This window comes from Pleurodeles waltl, chromosome 8 (assembly GCF_031143425.1).
Source record: "Pleurodeles waltl isolate 20211129_DDA chromosome 8, aPleWal1.hap1.20221129, whole genome shotgun sequence".
Classification (NCBI taxonomy): domain Eukaryota; kingdom Metazoa; phylum Chordata; class Amphibia; order Caudata; family Salamandridae; genus Pleurodeles; species Pleurodeles waltl.
In genome coordinates, this window is record NC_090447.1 from 1095389797 (window position 1) to 1095408515 (window position 18719).

Here is an 18719-nt window from a genome sequence, read left to right on the forward strand (position 1 = left end):
TGGCTTGCTCTTGCCAAACAGCACTGTGGCTACCGGAAGGGGTCGCCCCTACCTCAGCCAGAGCAGAACCTGCCAGAACCGGGGCCGTTCCCCAACTCTTCTCAACTTCGTGGTAAGCCCATTGTAAACCGTGACAGATTGCAACGCCCAAAACTCCAGTTGCAGTCCGGTACCATGGATAATCCAGTGGCAAATACGAAACCTACGAGCCAGACCCTGCTTATGACGATACAACAACAGGCTCAAGAACTCCAACAGCTACGTACTGAAAATACCGTCTATCGACAAGCCTTTGCATCCAGGACCACAGATGTCCCCTCAGTAGCTGCCACTATACCTCGTTTCTCCGGGGATCCTAACAAATTAAAAGAATTCCTGGATGCCTTGACTGTTTATTTTGCCTTTCGTCCCTCGCAATTTGTACAAGACAAGACCAAGGTGGGGTATTTGATTAGTGCCTTATCGGGGCCAGCCTTGGCTTGGGCCACTCCTTTAGTAACCAGAAATGATCCTTGCCTATCTAATTATTCCACCTTTATCGCTACTTTTAAACAGATGTTTGAACGCCCTGGACTCGAGGCGTCAGCAGAGGAAGCTCTTTGCGAAATCCAACAAGGGAATCAAGATGTATTACAATACATCACCCTTTTCAGGCAATTAGCAGCAGAAATATCCTGGGTGGAACGTACCTTGGTGACACTGTTCCGGAGAGGTCTCAGAGAGGACATTAAGGATGAACTGGTGCATTCTGCTAGAATAGAGAACCTTAAAGGATTAATGGACCAGGCTCTGACGATAGAATATCGGTTAAATGAACGAAGGATGGAGAAAAAGAAGGGTCGTTTGCCCTCTCACTCAGTAACGTCTCGCACCTTCTCTCATCGTACCGAGGAAGTCCGTCCTGAACCTAAGGGGAGTACCGAGGAAGAGCCAATGCAAATTGACACGGCTCGAGGTCCTTTATCAGCTAGTGAAAGAGAACATAGACGAAGGAAGGGGCTTTGTCTATATTGTGGCGCAGCTGGTCACCTAATTCGCACCTGTCCCATTCGTCCAACCAAACCCTTGGGAAACGCCAACTCCCGTCCTCAGTAAGAAGGGTGAGGACGGGATATCGTGACATACCTTCTATTTGTTCTTCCAGGGAGGAAGGAACTGCTCTTTTTCTTTTACCAGTTATCCTTCACTTAAATGATGGCCGAGAAGAAAGAACCTTGGCCTTATTGGACTGCGGAGCCAGTGGCATCTATTTAGATGAAGCCTGGGCCAAAGAACGACAGATAGCACAAATACCTAAGGAAGTACCAGAACAGGTACACACAGTGGATGGATCACTCTTGGCCTCAGGACCTGTACAATATACCACCCCTATCTTCTGTCTACAGTTTGGAAAACACCAAGAAAATCTTTCGTTTTATTTAATTTCATCACCACACCACGTCATGATCCTGGGAATTCCATGGCTCACACGGCACAATCCTTACATCAACTGGGAAACAAGAACCATTTCCTTATCCTCTCACTTTTGCCAACACCACTGCTATCACGCCGGGGACTATTGGTCCCCAAAAGGTCTCTTAGCAGCACCCCCTAAGGTGGGATGCTCTATTAACGTCCTACAGGGAGTTCCCAGGCATTATCAGGAATATGCCGATGTATTCCAGAAGCCAGAAAAACCTGAACTGCCACCCCACAGAGAATACGATTGTGCCATTCCTTTAGAACCAGATACAGTGGTTCCTTTTGGGCGGATGTACTCTCTCACAGAACCGGAGAAGCAGATTCTGAAGGAATACCTTGATGAGAACCTACAAAGCGGGTTGATTGCTCCCTCTTCTTCACCCGCCGGGGCTCCTCTTTTCTTTGTACCAAAGAAAACTAAAGATTTGCATCCCTGTATCGATTTCAGAGGATTAAACAAGATCACTATTAAAGATCGTACCCGTTACCCCTCATAAAGGACATCCTAGAAGCAGTCAGAGGGGCAAAGAGATTCACCAAGCTGGATCTCCGAGGAGCCTACCATCTTCTAAGAATAAAAAAAGGTGATGAGTGGAAGACCGCTTTTAGAACACCTTTTGGTCACTACGAATATAGAGTAATGCCATTCGGACTCACTAATGCCCCTTCCATTTTTCAAAGGTTCATGGATTCTATATTTTCTGATCTTTTGCAACAAACAGTGGTGGTGTATCTTGATGACATTCTAATCTTTTCTGTTCATCCAGAGGAACACTCTAAGCATGTTCGCCAAGTCTTAGAGAGACTCCGACAACACCATTTATTCTGCAAACCTGAAAAGTGTGAATTTGATCAGACGGAAGTAAAATACCTGGGATATTGCATAAATCAAACTGGAGTCTCCATGGATACAGACAAGGTACAAGCTATATTGAATTGGCCATCTCCTTCTTCCATCAAGGAGACTCAGTGTTTTTTGGGACTAGCCAACTTCTATCGACAGTTCATAGCAGATTTTGCCCAGAGAACCAGCTACATTACTCAAACCCTTAAAAAAGAACATCTAAAGAAGGGCTTTTGTTGGACACAAGACGCGGTGTTAGCTTTTCAGGATTTAAAGAAAGCCTTTATTCAAGCCCCTTTTCTACGACACCCAGACACCAGCAAACAATTCATCTTTGTCGCAGACGCCTCAGAAAGAGCCATTGGGGCTGCCTTATTACAAAGACAAGACGATGATGGTTTAGAACACCCTGTATTTTACCTGTCACACATTTTATCCGATTCCGAGCGGAACTATTCCGTGTTAGAACATGAATTACTCGCCTTAAAGACCGCTTGCACAGAATGGAGACACTTTTTGATGGGCTCAAAGGAACCTTTTGAAGCCTGGACAGACCACAGAAATCTACAGTGTTTAAGAAACTTTCAGTGTCAAAATAGCCGGCAGGCTCGATGGGCTTTCTTTTTCAGCCAATATGACTTCTATATCACTTACATCCCTGGTTCTCAGAACATCCTGGCGGATGCCTTGTCCCGACGTTATCCTGAGTGCAGCGACTCTACTGTACAGAACCTATTTGACAACAACAAGATCATTGGGGTAACACAGACTTTTTTAGACCAAGTCAAGTCCGAATATGCCCGTCTAGAGGAGACAGAGCTGAATAAGTTGCGTCCGCAACTACATACAGATCAAGGCTATTATTATCATGATAAGGTCCTGTTCTTACCCACTAAAATAGTACAAACTGAAGCTTTACGTATGTGCCATGATTCCCCTATCGCAGGTCATCGAGGAATGAAAGCTACCCAAGAACTTCTGCTTCGCTCCTTCTGGTGGCCAACTCTCAGGGCAGATACTGAGGAATATGTATCATCTTGTCCTATATGTGCTCAAGCCAAGACACCTCGTACCAGACCAGTAGGATTACTCCGCCCATTACCGGTTCCCCCAGGTCCATGGCACACTATCTCCACAGATTTCATGTGCGCCTTACCCTCTTCAATGGGAAATCACGTAATAATGGTGACCGTGGACTCATTCACCAAGATGGCTCATTTCACGGCCTTAAGAAAGTTACCAACGGCAAAAGAATTGGGTCAAATCTTTACACAAGAAATCTTTCGGCTTCATGGATTACCTCAGGTCATTATATCGGATAGGGGTCCTCAATGTATCTCCCGATTCTGGAATCAATTCTGTAAGACTTTGGGAATCAAGGTGGCCTTATCATCCGGGTTCCACCCCCAAACCAACGGACAGACGGAACGACTCAATCAAGGTCTCGAACAGTATTTACGTAGCTTCTGCAATGCTACACAGACTAATTGCGCCACCTATTTACCGCTTGCAGAGTTCTCCTATAACAACTCCATAAACAGCGCCTCGAAGGTCTCTCCCTTCTATGGCTCCTACGGTTTCCATCCCAAAGCCTTTCCAACTCCCCTGAGAGATAATTCCAACCTTCCTGCCATCTCCTCCTATGTTCGACAGCTACGGGGTATACAACGTGTTATCCATTCCAACCTTGTGGCCACTGAATCCCGGATGAAAATGATAGCAGATAGGAGACGCTGTGCGGCTCCTCAATATCAGGTCCATGATAAAGTCTGGCTCTCCTCTAGATTCCTACTTCTCCGACTCACTCAGAACAAATTTAAACCCCGCTTTTATAGTCCCTTCCTAATTCTCAAAAAGATTAACCCAGTGTCTGTGCGTCTTCGCCTGCCCCAGACGTGGAAGATTCACCCTGTATTTCATGTCTCTCAACTGAAACCTTACCGTCCTGATCCTTTTCATAGGCAATTACCCTGTCCCCCTCCTCTGTTGGTTGATAATGTGCCTGAGTACAAGGTCCAGGAAATCTGTGACTCTCGGTTTTTCCATGGGCGCCTCCAATATCTTATTCATTGGAAGGGATACCCTATGAGTGAGTGTTCCTGGGAGGATGCCCCTTCAGTTCATGCTCCTCTTTTGGTCCGTCGCTTTTTTCGACTCTTCTCTCACAAACCTGGGGCCTCGGGGGGGCATACTGTCATGCTGCGGCGGCCGCGGCTCTTGCGGCGGCCGCGGGCTCAGGTCGCGGCATTCTGTTCATGCCGCGGCCTGTGGGCGGGCCGCGGGAGAAGCCGCGGCTGGCACACAGGTCGCGGGGGAGGCCGCGGCTGGAGCGCAGGCCGCGGAGGATGCCGCGGCTGGCGCACAGGCCGCGGGGGACGCCGCGGCTTGGGCGCAAGCCGCGGGTAATTCAAGGGGCCTGGTTAGGGGTCGCAGCACTCACCGCGCCCCTTTCTTTAAGTTCTGCCATAAAGGCAGACGCGGCAGGGCTTGAGACCCCGAGTGGGTTTCTGGCCTGACCACGTATAGCGCATTAGTGCGCTTTACATCCAGTTCCCCTGCATTACTACAATTACATCTGCTCACCACTTACCAATGTCTCCAGGCAAAAGCCGAACCCTTGCACATGGTGGTATTTTTATACCTGCCTTTTTCCTTTCCCAGCATGCTGACCACTTCCTCTCTTCCCAGCATGCAATGTTTCTCTGTGTTAGACGCATGTACCTGATTCACTATTACCTTCTCTTCCCCAATCCAAGATGGTGGTGTTTCTACTTCCTGTTTCCTACTTCCTGTCTAGAGGTATATAAGGGGAATTCAGTTGCATGTTCATTGCGTTGCAACACTCCTTGGTGGTAGTCACGCTCTGACTGGTTTCTTCCTGTAAATCCAGTGTTTCCTGACCTGTCTTCGTTCTTCAGTCTTCCTGATCTTAAGTCCTAACGTCTTGGGGTCCTCCTTTCGTTTCAGGGAGTTCCTGTGGAGGTTTTTTACCCTACTGGGGTTTTTTCCTCTGGGACTCCTTCTGGAGGGCACGGACTGTAGTGGCTTGCTCTTGCCAAACAGCACCGTGGCTACCGGAAGGGGTCGCCCCTACCTCGGCCAGAGCAGAACCTGCCGGAACCGGGGCCGTTCCCCAACTCTTCTCAACTTCGACGGTAAGCCCATTGTAAACCGTGACAGTAAGAGTTTATTTGATATTAGAAGGGGCGTCTGATGCGGGCGCTTAGCCTTTGAAACTTTGTTCTGCTGACAGATGTCACAACAAAGGACATACTGCTTCGTCTCTTCATAGAGAACAGGCCACCAGTAACGGGCCTGCAACAGCGAAATCATGGCAGCCACGCTAGCATGTGCAGATGCCACCCCCTCATGCGCTGCAGTAATCAATTGAGGTCGTACAATTTTATTGGGCATCTCGCGTACACCTACGCCAGGTATTTTAACCTCAGCATTCAGCATACTACCCATTGAGTAATGATATTTAGATGGAAATCCTCTAGGATAAGCCGTGCCATCAGCTATAGCTTTTATGGCTGCCAAAATCTCTGTGTCTGGTTTGGAACTCAAATGAGTAACTGTGGCCACAGTGTCAACTGCCACTGCTGATTTTGTGGCTTCATCAGCCAAAGTATTCCGAGCAACTTGTATTCCAATGCGCTGGTGTCCAAGAGTATGTACAACATGGACTTTAGGCAGCGTCTCCTTTAGGTCCGCTACCTTCCCCCACAGTAGCCTGTGCTTTATGTTGTTGCCCTTTGAATCTCTGAACGCATTCAACCGCCAGTAATGCAAATATTCATTAAAAGACTGTACACAATACTATGAATCACAAACAAGCAGTGTAATCTGTGCCAGATCCGTATGTTCCAAGGCCAGCAACAGAGCTTTCAGCTCAGCCAACTGTGCCGTACAGTCCCCCAATGTTTGTGTATAAGTATGTAGGGGGCAGAACTTCTCCCCCTTCATATGGCCGCTCACCACTGCACATGCAGCAGAATACTGGTGTTTTGTCCCCACCACTGGTTGCGCAGAGCCATCGGTGTACATGACTACTTGATATTGATCAATAGGCAACGTGTCAGCGGGAACTGGGTATTCAACTTCATATTGAAGAAATTCCTGTGTCTGTAGCTTTGGGTCAAAAATGTAATCTACATCAGTGGCTGTTAAAGACGTAGCCCATTGTATCCATCGCAGTGTAATGCTTTCACATTAGGAACACTCGCTTTCGTAACAGCCTCTAGGGCCAGAATGGGGGAAATGACGATAATGCGTTTACCCTGGACAAGAGGTCTTTCTTTAATAACAGCCATCTGTACAGCAGTGAGAATCTTCTCTGTTGGTGCAAATCGTTGTTCTGCTGTAGAATACAAGTGAGACCTGTATCCTATCTGGACTGTCTCACCCTCATTAAAGGTGACATACGTAAACCTAAGGGCCCCAGCTACAAACCTGATGACCAAATGTGTCTTATTGTCCTGTGTGTGTAAACGTTTTGCAGCTATGAGATCAGTTTGCAAGTCTCGAAGAGTATGTGTATGCAGAATCTACTTGAAAAATCTGGGCGAATTAATTCGTACAATGGTTTTATACGTGTAGCAAAATCAGGAATGTAAGTTCTGCCAAAATGTAGAAATCCCAACAATGATTGGAGTTTCTTAATCGTATTAGGAGGTTGCAATTGCACAAATTTTTCGAAAAAGTGGGGCGCTAGGCTCTTACCTTCGTTCGTCAGCTTATATCCCTAGAAAATGACGCTGAGGAAGGCAATTTTCGACTTTTTTAAGTTAAATTTGTAGCCAATTTCGACAAACCCCACAACAATGTGGGCTACCCGTCTTAAATGTTGTAGTAACTCATCATCTGTGGGATATATATCATTGACATATGACAGTGCTTCAGGGTCCAACTCATGCAAAATGAGCCGAAAACAGTCCTGGGATATTCTTTTACCCCTGAGGCAAACAACAGAATTTTTCTGAGAGCCAAACGCACTAAAGCTGGTAAAATCCCTGCTTTCGGGTGCTATATTCTGGCAGAAGAAACCATTCGAGATATCCAAAGTTGTTTTGTACTTTTTACGCACAATGTTATTCATTAGTGCTGCGCTATGTGAATTTTGTATAGCATATGTACGTGTATGTCCTTTCAAATGTCTGTAGTCCAACACTATTCTATAAGAATGGTCCGGTTTAGCTACAGGGAATAAGGGATTATTCATTGGCGAGATACAGGGTTCAATTACTCCCTGGTACTCTAATTGTGTAAGTATGTCTCGCACCGATGCCCTTGCTTCATATTTTATGGGATATTGCGGTTGTGGCTGAAGTTCGCCCTTAATCGGAATTACATGATGAGGAGAATCCCTATCCCACCCCACGTGATTTCTATATAAGGCGGGTGCTTGTGCCAGAGCCCATTTAATGCTATAGGACTCTGCGAGTTCCCCTGGAACAAGTGGTGAGAACGAAGGTTTAATAACCTCCCCCCCAACTGGACAGGTGCGAACAAAGTCGGGGGCCAATCCTGTTCGGCCAGCAAAAATGTCATATATCTTGACTACACGATCCCAAAAGATTGCGTTTATAGTGCGTTCAATGTCTCCTTCCAATTGTAAAGTTACTCTATATACCCTATCGGGATCAGAGACATGCATATCTGCTGTTTCGACTTGTATGAAGTCATCAGTTGCTTTCACCTCCAGATGCTCTAGAAGATTCCGGCGAACTATTATGACCTCTGCCGCGCTGTCTAACAGCGCCAGTGCCCATGTCTTGTTCTTCAAGAGAACTCTCTTCCTGTGTGGCATGTCTAACTGAGACTGCCGCCACCTTGTTCTTTTTAAACTGTTGTTTTGGTTCGAATGGTTTTTCTTCCTTCTTGACAGAAACCTCCGAAGAGCGTTGTGATTCCTGTCACGGTTTCATGTACTCTTTTCTCCGCTCTGATTGCCCACCTCTCTCATTTCTCTTTTCTGATGAGTCCTGGAAGGAACGAGATTGGCGTGTATCAGTGTATTGATATCTATCAGGTGTCTTCAAATTATCCCTATTTCTGAGATTATACCTAGTCTGCCGGTCTCTCGTCTCGGAGATTCTCCCCTTTCTTTTTTAGGTGTCTGTTGTTTTTTCTCCCAGCGCTTTTTATTACCCTCAGGTTGTTGTTTAGTAGTGCCTTTACTAACCTTTCCCAGAAACTGTAGTTTCTGTGGTCTAGCCCCAAAGCTATCACGACCGATACTGGAATATGTTTCCGCTATTATTTTAGGCAGTTCCCGCTCCTGATCTAGTTGCGGGACGTCACGAAGACGCATACGCACCGCTAGTGCTACTGCCTCCCCTTTTAGATTGCTCAATATAATTGAGGAAACCGTGGCAAAATTGCCCATCAGTTGCATCCCCAAATCTAAGGCTGGGGCAGCCCCATATTCATCCTGAATTTGTTTAAGCACTTCCGGTAAGTTCGCCAATATTGGTGTACCTTGTGCTGTTGTGTAGAGCGCGGCAAACACCGTGCCCCATGTATTACAATGTTCCACTGTGGGAGCCATTCCAAACGGTAAACACATTGTTAATATCCTATGTTTATCCTGAGGTCCCGTATGGGGAAATACTGCCTCCAGCGTATTAATCTTTTGCGTCAGCCAAAATGGAGTCTCCTCCCGTTTGGCCGGAAAATTACCCATTATAGAGCGTACAGTCGCTGGATTGATACCTGGAGTGACTGCATGTTGTTGAGCTGGAGCAGCACGCGCTGGGTTTGTGTTTAGTGTCTGCATCACAAATTGTACTAAGCGTCTATATGTAGCCGATAAGTCTGTATATAAATGACGAACTTCAGCCACTGTCATGTTAGCAACCGCTGGATGTGGTGTAAATGTGGCCAATAAAGGCCAGGTAGGACCATTATTACTTAGTGGACCTAGCCTAACAGGTAATATGGTATGGGGTAGGGCGCCATCAAGCCAATTATTATGTTCTTGATAAGATAGAGGTATCTCTAAATATGCGTACGCCCTGTATTGGCCAGGGGCGTTCGCCATCGTATAGGTGTGAAATGTATTTAAATTCCCATCAGCTGCTGGAAATGTGACCCAAGAGTAAAAAAGTTCTGTTCTATAGGCTGCATGGGCGGACACCACAAACGTGACTGGACCCCCTGGTTCGTTAGACCATGTGCTAGCAAATGTGCTGTGAGCTGTTGTCGCATATTAAGTGCTATTTGTATTGCCTGGGGATTCGCCATTATGAAAACAGCGATGGTTCAGAGAAGGCACACCAAAACCGGGGTTTTTTCCGTTCAGAGTTCAAGCTTGAACAACCATCCACTATAACTAGGATTTACCTATATTGCGGTGGCGGAAGCCCTCAGTGCCACGGACGTCTCTGTTAAAGGAACCGAGGAGTCATAGTAATATATGAGACCGAGAGAGTCAGGCGAACCCGAAAATTAGAACCAGACCAATCGTTGTCGGCGCCATGTCACGTTGGCTCTCCTTATCCTAAATGAGACTACTGGATTTTTGGGTATCAGGGTCGTTCTTGGTGTGGGGGACTAAGTCTGACCCACGAAGAAGGATCCCTGTCACCCTCAATCCGGTTTTGCTCCGGCTAACTAGCAGTGCCTCATCTCTCCAAAGGGGAAGGGATGATTGGGCAGCCGAGCGTATGACGTCTTAGAACTTCTCAGGGAAGTCGTGGTCGCTCAGATACCAACCAGCTCTCTCATGCACGGTATGGTCTCATATACAAATCACAAAGGCAGTTTAAGTTTTATAGATTGATTTAATAAAACGACTGCATTTTAGATAATAAGGCGTGAGCCGCAATAACCAGAACCATACAACACAGTAGGATTGAAATAGTAACGAGAAGAGTGAAACATAAGAATAACGCTATCATAGTGTTAACAGATTACGTTCTCTCTTATTAAGTTCTATTTTGAGCACAGCATGTTAAGCTCTAAGCTTGCCTTTCAGATTCCCTGGGAGGACATCAACCTTCATGCCGGAGCAAAGGCCTGTGATCTGGATCAGCATCTGCAACAGGGCAGTCAGCGTCTAGTTGTGGTTCCCTGGTTGGAATCTCCCTCTTCCCTGTATTAGGACTAGGAAGTGTTTTTATAACTAACATGTCGATGTGCTAACAAACGTCCCTACGTAAGAATCTGTATCGTCTACAAACCAAAGACTAAACTCCTACCACGTCTATCGGCAATGTACCAGACTGTATCCTTGACTGAAGCACAGAAGGAGCAAGAATGTATTATTTGAGAACTTCGGTGCTGAAGTAGGCTAAACAGTGTGATAAAAGAAAATAAAACAAGACCCTGGAACTAGCTATTGAAAAATAACAGTACAAGGCTGAATAAAATGCATCTAGAGCAAAGTGCACAAAGGCCTAATGCATGAAGCAAACACGCAAAAGCTACATAAAAATGGCTACACTACAACCCCCTGTTCAAGCAAGGACCCTCACTCTAGTCAGGGTAAAAGAGAATCACCCTCAGCTAACCCCTGCTTACCCCATTGGTAGCTTTGCCGTGCAGTAGGCTTAACTTCAGAGTAGTAGGTGTAAAGTGTTTGTACCAACATACACAGTAACTTAATGAAAACACTACAAAATGACACAACACCAGTTTAGAAAAATAGGAAATATTTATCTAAACAAAACAAGACCAAAACGACAAACATCTGACATACACAAGTCAAGTTATGAATTTCTTTAAATTAAACTCAAAATAGCGCTTATAAACACAAAATTATTTGATGAGGTGTTAACACGGCATCGTGACGGAGTCGTTCCCAACAAGCCGAAACCAGCGTCGCCGGACACGGAGTCGCTTAGACTCCCAAGTACAGTACCTTTGGTGAAGAGTGAAAACAAGTTGATGCTCGAAGCTGGGGATCGCGGCACCTGTGCGAAACGTTGAATCTGCGGACTCCGAGCGGCATTGGTGACAACGTGGTGCAACGACTTCCACGGAGTCGCGGACTTCAGCGAGTCTGCAGCAGCATCAGGCCTGCTAATCTCATTGCGTTTCAGCGAATATCACGGAGTCGGTTGCAGGCGGCATCTCCGGATTCAGCAATGGCGTCAGTCTGAAGTCATCCGAAGTCGATTTCCTTGGATTTCCACCAGCTTTCCTTTCAAGGACCCAGGGACTGGATAGGGCCCCACTTGTCAGAGCAGGAGTCTCTCCAGAGACTCCAGGTGCTGGCACAGAGAAGTCTTTGCTGTCCCTGAGACTTCAAACAACAGGAGGCAAGCTCTAAATGAAGCCATTGGAGATTTCTTCACAGGATGGAAGGAACACAAAGTCCAGTCTTTGCCCTCTTACTCTGGCAGAAGCAGCAACTGCAGGATAGCTCCACAAAGCACAAAGCACATTCACAGCACTTCTCCTCAGCTCTTCAGCTATTCTCCAGGCAGAGGTTCCTCTTAATGTCCAGAAGTGATCTAAAGTCTGTGGTTTTGGGTGCCCTTCTAATACCCAATTTCTCCTTTGAAGTAGGCCTACTTCAAAGTAAAGTCTCTTTTGAATGTGAAATCCTGCCTTGCCCAGGCCTGGCCCCAGACACTCACCAGGGGGTCGGAGACAGCATTGTGTGAGGACAGGCACAGCCCTTTCAAGTGTAAGTGACCACTTCTCCCCTCCCTCCTAGTACAGATGGCTCATCAGGAAATGCAGACTACACCCCAGCTCCTTTTGTGTCACTGTCTAGTGTGAGGTGCAACCAGCCCAACTGTTAAACTGACGCAGACAGGAAATCCCCAAACAGGCAGAGTCAAAGAAATGGTATAAGAAAGAAAATGCTCACTTACTAAAAGTAGCATTTTCAAACACACAATCTTAAAATCAAATTTACTAAAATATGTATTTTTAAATTGTGAGCTCAGAGACCCCAAACTCCACATGTCTATCCGCTCTCAGAGGTAATCTACACTTTAATCAGATTTAAAGGTAGCCCCCATGTTAACCTATGAAAGGGACAGGCCTTGCAACAGTGAAAAAGGAATTTAGCAATATTTCACTGTCAGGACATATAAAACAAATTTCTAAATGACCTACCTTTACCATACACTGAACCCTGCCCTTGGAGCTACCTAGGGCCTACCTTAGGGGTGTCTGACATGTACGAAAAGGGAAGGGTTAGGCCTGACAAGTGGGTACACTTGCCAAGTCGAATTTACAGTTAAAACGTCACACACAGACACTGAAATAGCAGGTCTGATACATGATTACAGAGCTACTTATGTGGGTGGCACAACCAGTGCTGTAGGCCGACTAGTAGCATTTGATTTACAGGCCCTGGTACCTCCAGTGCACTTTACTAGGGACTTACTAGTAAATCACATATGCCAATCATTGATAAACCAATCAACAATACAATTTACACAGAGAGCATATGCACTTTGGCACTGGTTAGCAGTGGTAAAGTGCTCAGAGTTCAAAAACCAACATCAACAGGTCAGAAACAAATAGGAGGCAGGAGGCAAAAAGATTGGGGATGACCCTGCATAAGCAAAAAAGTCCAACAAGACCCCCTACCAACCTAAAGCCAGAGGATAACAATAAATACCTTCATGTACCTACCTGATTGGGGTGATAGAACAAGGACCCAGGACCACAACAGCAGGGGCGTGTTCCAGTTCTACGTCTTCCTGACTCCAGTTGGATCCCTCTGTCCATAGTCTCAGGGCCCACTAAGCTAACCCATGGGCAACCCTTCTCCACATCTGCAGATACCATCTGTGCAGCACCTAACTTTACCATGCTCACAGATGGATCCCAATGGGCAGATAGTACCACCAGGGCCAACACAGTGGTGTTGCCCACTCCACCCCGGGGTGTGACTCTCGTTTCCCCCCCCCCCCCCCCCCCCCAGGGGCAACTCTGTCCACCAGGACAGCAGGCCACAGTGACCCCTGACAACTGTCCGGGATGAGAGCCTGACCTCAGGCCTCTCCAACCACTGTGACTGTGGAGAGTAGGGGGCGGTAGCCCCAGGTGCCTGGAACCCTTTGACCACTCTCCTTTCCACCAGGTCAGGGATGACAACCTGACCCTGGTCCTCTCCTCTGTGGCTCTGTACCCTCCCTCCAGGAGCAGCACCCCCAGAGTAAAAAATTGTCAGGGTGCTTGTAGAAGCAGACCTGCACAATTGTTCCACCAGTACAGGGCGGTTAACCTACAACTTGTCCTCCAACCTGGGGTCTATACCTTCAGGTTGGACCGGGGCCAGGGGTAAGGCTTCCTTCCTCCTGCGTTCCCTTCTGGGGTCCTGCACACCCCAACTAGGAGTGCCCCCACAGAAGACAACATGGTGGGGGCACTGTTAGCAGTAGCCCCTTCCTCCAGGTCAGGAGGGACACCCTGAACCTGGCCTTCCAATCCAGGGATTGTACCCTTAGATTGCACTGGTGTCAGCGGAGAGTCTCTCTCTCCCCTTCCCCTACTCTCAGGGTTCTGACCCCCCTCTCAGGGAAAGTACCCCTTGAAATAAAAAAAGGGGGGTGATTGGGCAAACCGCCCCACCCTTTCAGGTCAGGGTTTTTCCCTCTGAACCTGATCCTCCAGTCCATGGTCTGTACCCTCAGACTGGACCACTGCCTGGCAACCCAGGACTTCCTGCGGGGCATACCTACCCCCCCACCACGTCAGAGTTTACACTCTGAACCTGGTCATCGAACCCAGAGTCACCACCCTGCGGTTGAACCACTGCCTGGCGCACCAAGACTTTCTTGGGAGCACTCCTACCCCCATCAGGTCAGAGTTTACCCCTGAACCTGATCATTCAACCCAGAGTCACCACCCTGCGGTTGAACCATTGCCTGGCACACCAGGACTTTGAGGGGGGCACACTTACCCCCTTAAGGGACACACCATCCCCAAGGGCCACACAAGAGTCTGGCTTTCGCAGGTCTCCCGACCTCTGCTCATCTGACAGAGTCTGGATTCCCCCCAACCCAGAGATGGTCTCACCAGGGTCATTTCTGGGGGATTCTGCTCTCAGAGCTGACCCCTGACCCTCTAGGTTCTCCACTGGGGTCCACAACCCCTTCTCAACCCTCTTACTGGACTTCTGCACACTCTCACTTGGAGTGGTACTGCCAGACACCAGAACTGGTGGGACGCAGGCTACAGGCGCGCCCCACCAGAACTGGTGGGACGCTGGCTACAGCCGCGCCCCCCCCAAGTTCTCCTGAACTGTGGGGTCTCCCGCAACAGATGGCCCTACAGTAAAGGATAGGCTCCCCTCCTGGAGTTCCCTCATGGAACCCTCCAGGACCTGGGACCGGATCTCGGGCACCTTGGGCAGCAGCCCATACCCATTCCCTCTCCTCTGAGACTTGACATGGGGTCCCTCACCCATCCCACTAGCCTGGAACCTACCTGGGACACTACAATCCTTCCCTACCTCACCCGGTTGGGAAATTCCTAGACCACTCCTCTCAGGAGCACCCCCAAATGCCGCTTCAGACTCTCTGGTACTCACCCAGAGGTCTGCCTCCAGTGTAAGTTCCCTGGGGTCAGAGAACTCACACTCCACCTGGTGTTGGCGTAGCTCTGGAAAATAAGGACTAGACATTTGCTCTCCAGCAATTACATTGCTCAGACCCTCACATGAATTACCAACTACCCTTCACCCAACCATCCAGTGACTTTGCTTTGAAAAAGCACCCCACATCACCCTCCTGTGACTGGTGAGACAGTGCCTGACAGTCCATGACACTCAACCCACACTCTTCTGGGATGTCTTCACACTCCATAATCAGGACTTCTACCTGGGGGGAACCCCTCTCTCTGTCACTCTCACATAGAGTCAGTAGAGTATCCCTCCCACTAGAAGGAATATCACTCCCCATGCCAGTTCCCCAATCTACCGCAGGGACCCTGTGCATCACTGGAACTACCTTATACCTATGAACCTCCTGGTGTGTGTTAACTCCCTCTTTCAAGTAGGGCACCACATCTCTGTGCATGTGCACTTCTTCAGCAGTACTGGATACAAGATTGTTGCTGCCATCATCTGAACTGGACTCAGCCCTCATGGCTTCCAGCTACAGCTTTTCACAGCTCAGCTCTTGAGCTGCAATCCTTTCTTTTTCCAGGGCTAAGGCTCTTTTCTCCTCAGCCCTCTCAAGCGCTGCTTCTAGCTCTTCCAGACTCGGGATTCGAGCTAGGAGACAATCATCTCTTTCTGTTCCCTCCTCAGGGTCACTGCCCTCCTCCTCAGAGCAGTCCTCCTCCTCAGAGTAGTTCTCCTCCTCAGACTCATTTGGTGGTGTTGCCTGTCAACGTTTCAACTCATACTGAAACAGGGCTGACTCAAGATCCTCCCTTCTGGATTTCTTGTTCACAGCCAGTCCCCTTTCCATGCAGAATGCTTTAAGCTGCCACTCTTTATACATAAATAGGTGCCAGAATTTGACTTCCATTCTGCAAAGGCTTCAAAACCAAAAACTAAAGTCCAAAAATATTAGCAATATTTGCAGGAAGACATCAGAGAACAAAAAGCAGAATCACAAGACAAGCAGTATGTGGTCACGGAGTGGTCTGAACTCAAAATAGTAGTGTACACTTAATCACTGTATGTCAAGTACAAATACAAGCCCAAATCCCAACCGATGATCACCAATGTTAGAAATGGGGTCTTTGGTTGATATTCAGATTACCCCCTGTTCAAGCAAGGACCCTCACTCTAGTCAGGGTAAAAGAGAATCACCCACAGCTAACCCCCGCTTACCCCCTTGGTAGCTTGGAAGAGCAGTAGGCTTAACTTCAGAGTGCTAGGTGTGAAGTGGTTGTACCAACACACACAGTAACTTGATGAAAACACTACAAAATGACACAACACCAGTTTGGGAAAATAGACAATATGTATCTAAACAAAACAAGACCAAAACGACAAAAATCTGACGAACACATGTCAAGTTATGAATTTTTAAAGATTAAACTAAAAAAACAGCACTTAGAAACACAAAATGCTTTGATGAGGTTTTAACACAGCATCATGACGGAGTCGTTCCCAACAAGCTGACACCAGCGGTGCCGGACACGGTGTCGCCTAGACCCTCAAGTACAGTACCTTTGGTGAAGAGTGAAAACAAGTTGATGCTCAAAGTCGGGGATCGTGGCGCCTGTGCGAAACGTTGAATCCGCGCACTCTAAGCGTCGTCGAGCCTGCGAAGGTTGGCGAGTTCCAGCGAAGATCAGGGAGATGGTTGCAGGCGGCGTCACCGGATTCAGCAGTGGCGTCGGTCCAAAGTCGATTTCCTTGGATTTCCACCAGCTTTCTTTTCAAGGGCCCAGGGACTGGATAGGGCACCATTTGTCAGAGCAGGAGTCTCTCCAGAGACTCCAGGTGCTGGCAGAGAAACGCCTTTGCTGTCCCTGAGGCTTCAAACAACAGGAGGCAAGCTCTAAATTAAGCCCTTGGAGATTTCTTCACAAGATGGAAGGCACACAAAGTCCCGTCTTTGCCCTCTTACTCTGGAAGAAGCAGCAACTGCAGGACAGCTCCACAAAGCACAGTCACAGGCAGGGCAGCACTTCTCCTCAGCTCCTCATCTCTTCCCCAAGCAGAAGAGATCTTGTCCAGAAGTGATCTAAAGTCTGTGGTTTTGGATGCCCTTCTAATACCCAATTTCTCCTTTGAAGTAGGCCTACTTCAAAGTAAAGTCTCTTTTGAATGTGAAATCCTGCCTTGCCCAGGCCAGGCCCTAGACACTCATCATGGGGTCGGAGACTGCATTGTGTGAGGACAGGCATAGCCCTTTCAGGTGTAAGTGACCACTCCTCCCCTTCCTCCTAGCACAGATGGCTCATCAGGAAATGCAGACTACACCCCAGCTCCTTTTGTGTCACTGTCTAGTGTGAGGTGCAACCAGCCCAACTGTCAAACTGACACAGACAGGGAATCCACAAACAGGCAGAGTCACAGAAATGGTATAAGCAAGAAAATGCTCACTTACAAAAAGTGGCATTTTCAAACACACAATCTTAAAATCAACTTTACTAAAAGATGTATTTTTAAATTGTGAGCTCAGACCCCAAACTCTAAATGTCCATCCGCTCCTAAAGGGAATCTACACTTTAATCAGATTTAAAGGTAGCCACCATGTTAACCTATGACAGGGACAGGCCTTGCAACAGTGCAAAACGAATTTAGCAATATTTCACTGTCAGGACATATAAAACACATTACTATATGTTCTACCTTAACCATACACTGCACCCTGCCCTTGGGGCTACCTAGGGCCTACCTTAGGGGTGTCTGGCATGTAAGAAACGGGAAGGTTTAGGCCTGGCAAGTGGGTACAATTGCCAAGTCGAATTTACAGTTAAAGCTGCACACACAGACACTGAAATGGTAGGTCTGATACATGATTACAGAGCTACTTATGTGGGTGGCACAACCAGTACTGTAGGCCCACTAGTAGCATTTGATTTACATGCCCTGGCACCTCCAGTGCACATTACTAGGGACTTACTAGTCAATCAAATTTGCCAGTCATGGATAAACCAATCAACAATACAATTTACACAGAGAGCATATGCACTTTAGCACTGGTTAGCAGTGGTAAAGTGCTCAGAGTTAAAAAACCAACAGCAACAAACAGCTCAGAAAACAATAGGAGGCAGGAGGCAAAAAGATTGGGGATGACCCTGCATAAGCAAAAAAGTCCAACAGTAAACAATTGAGAAAACACTACCATTAATTTAGCAATGCCAAAAACAAAAATTAAGACAGCTGTGAAAACTGTTGCAACAATAAACATCAACCCAAGTACAAAGTAATTATATCAAATTAGCCCTCCAAAATACACTTTTTGCAGGAAGAAATATGAAACACAAAGGAAATAACATTTAATCCAATGTCATACCTGGCCTAAATAATCATAGATACAACATGTACCATAAAAAGGTGGATCATATTTCCAGTGATTAGTACTGTCTGGATGGCCCAAGGGCAGACTAGGCCACGTGGTAAAATAAATGAATAGTGAAAATTTAACAAACATGGAGAAAATGTAGGTAACTGGGCAAACTTTTTGTCCTATAAAAGGTAAAAACAAAAAAACAAAAAAAAGGTAATAGGCCCCTACTGCAACTACAAGCCACCCACCATAATCAAATTTAAAAATAGAATAAAAGTACAAATAAAATACTTGAGCATCCCCTCTATCAAACAACACCCTTATCCAACAGTTTTTTAACTTACTTGTTGGTGTGATGTCCCAAAAACAAAGCCCTTAAAAAAACAATAGTATATGTAGAAGACAAAGAGAAAGATCCTTTGAACTTGAAATTCAAATGAAAAGTGACCAGGAGATGGACAAAGCACTGGGAGGAGCCTTCTAGACAGGAAGAGAAAGTTGCAGCCTCTGGAGCACTTCCTTCTCGTTGA